Genomic DNA, 2,431 nt, shown 5'->3' with positions numbered 1-2,431 from the left:
CAAAGTAAGAAACTATATGGACAGTGTTAATGTCTAAACATACAAATTCCAGAATAAAACAAAATATAAAAGTACTCGTAGAGTGTTCAGGTTTGACAGCATAAATGTACCTACTCGATGTATCATAAAATTCTAATAGCAATACGAATAAAATTACATACTTTGGGCTGGCAGGGAATGAGTTAATAGTTATCAATTTTTCTATCTGCTGAAAAGTTAGGAAGCGAAATCTGGAAATACATAATCAAAAAAAGGAAAACATCTTCGTTTGGCTGATATGTAGCTAGAGACCATGTAGTCCCAAAGTGGGGGACGATAGTTGGGTATAGTGGGGATAAGTCGTTCCCTCGTAGTCCCGTCCCACGTTCCGCGATTCTGGCTTCTGGCATTACTGCTTCTGCCGCGCAACCACGCAGAATTCGATCAACCATCGAGGATAACGTTACAGTTACACCATCAATTTCGAGTTTCAAACTCACTTATAATATACAATAGAATATTAGTATCTGTTCAGTATAAATTTTAAATAAAATCAGTGTTGGTATCAACGATTATTCTTTTCATTAATTGGACTTTGTGAAACTACTGCTTTAGTAAAAGCAGTAATAACATAACAGGACATCGTTGTAAATTGGAGCATCCAGGAAAGACGGTATACTCCTAACTGCTATATAATTTAGTTTTTCGAATCGGTCCATCGAAAATCATACCAAATCACATAGGTCAAATACAGTGTTTTGGTTCAGAAGAAGCAACACCAGGACAGGGCTCAATGATATGTTACGGTACGTTGAATGTTTGAGTATAGTCATTTAAAACTTGGCCATTAGTTAAGTAAAATATTTGAAAAATAATTATTATAATTATATGTATATCATCGTATTTGGCTAGATCTTGAAGTAGTTATGTGTTAGTTTGTTAGTGTGTTAGTAATTTGGATAAGCAAATGATTCTGCCAATCTTTGAATATTAAATGTTGTAAAAATGTTAACATTTCAAGACTTAAATAGTACTTCTTTTTTCTTTAATAAAAGCAGATTCTACATTACAATTATACGTTACAGGTTACTACATTCTCACGAATCAACACATCAGGGGTCATCACAACCTTGTGGATGAACACATCGTAGATCACCGTAACCTCACGGATCATCACAACAACACGTATCGATCTACAAGAGGAACTGCGTATTTACCAAGCGATTTCACAAAAACTCAGTTAAGAAACCAACATCTAAGCAATGTCAATGTGAGTCTGAACTTCGTTTAATAATGCTCGTCTTCCTATTTTCACCAGTTCTCAATTACTTTCCATATCTTACTCTTTTTATATTTTACGTACACAATAGCATCAGAAAATGAATATTTTCAAAAATGTGCCTCTATAAAACTAGCGATGTTTATGAAATTTGTAGATAGATGTAAACAATCAAAAATCTATATTTTTGATCGTCCAGGACATCTTGGAGACCTTTACTTCTGATGAAACTTTGAAACACATTTAACGCTTTATAATACTCATAATATATTTAAAGTATAATACATGCACTTAACTTCAAACAGCTGTAAACTCGACAATTTTCAAAATTTTGAAAAATCCTTTGGGGCACGTTTAAATATCGTTAAAGACTACAATATATTCAAATTTGAGCAAATTACAAGAACTTGCTCCGAAACGTGCCCGATTTCGCGTGGAATGACCCGGTTCTATATAGGGTGCGGCACAAATTAGTCCCCACGATTTTTTAGCCTCTGACAGAAAAGTGTTTCCTATGAAAGTTATTCGGTATTTAACGGACAAGAAATTGTAATTTTTTAACTTAATGAAAATTGATTTTTAACAAAAAAATCAAGGTTGCAGTCATATCTTTAAATGGAACTGGTTGCTATTACGTATTGCCGAATTATTTCAAATATTTTATGGCGATATTTTCTTTCAAGGTTATCTGAAAGTCATCGTATAGCAGGTCGTTGAATTCGTTTCGACGTTGCCTACAATATTATGAAGTTAAAAATACTCAATTCCATTTAAAGATATAACGGCAACCTTGATTTGTTGTTAAAAATCAATTTTTTTGATCCGAAGGGGTTGAAAAATCATGGGGACTAATTTATGCCGCACCCTGTATATACTTAAATACTCTAGTTCCTACGAAGTATAGTCTGATTTTTATGATGTATTCAACTTCATCGTACAATTATAATACAAAACCTTTACGGTACCCAAAAATTAATTTGTCTACGTTTGTGTTTAGTTAACAAAGTAGGTAAAAAAATTTTTTTTGGCATGGGATATTTCGCAGGGACATGATGCGTCGACAATAGTAATTAACAATAAAGAAAAAGCACTATTTGATTTACCATACTGTTTAAAAATAAAATTGTAATTCTTTAAATTTTAAACGAATCACTAGGGCTGTGTTCCGTTTCT

The 2,431-nt window shown here is 32.9% G+C and overlaps 1 long non-coding RNA gene across 1 annotated transcript; it reads left to right on the top strand.

Moving 5' to 3' along the window:
* Positions 1 to 427: 427 nt before the first annotated feature.
* Positions 428 to 1,610, top strand: LOC143181637 (uncharacterized). Its single transcript, XR_013002311.1, has 2 exons — positions 428 to 785; positions 1,065 to 1,610. It is a non-coding gene; the product is annotated as an uncharacterized LOC143181637 (long non-coding RNA).
* The last annotated feature ends 821 nt before the right edge of the window (positions 1,611 to 2,431 follow it).

The sequence above is a fragment of the Calliopsis andreniformis genome, chromosome 7 (genome assembly GCF_051401765.1).
Source record: "Calliopsis andreniformis isolate RMS-2024a chromosome 7, iyCalAndr_principal, whole genome shotgun sequence".
Lineage (NCBI taxonomy): Eukaryota > Metazoa > Arthropoda > Insecta > Hymenoptera > Andrenidae > Calliopsis > Calliopsis andreniformis.
The sequence above is the reverse complement of the archived record's forward strand: the minus strand, read 5'-3'. Positions and strand labels throughout refer to the sequence as shown.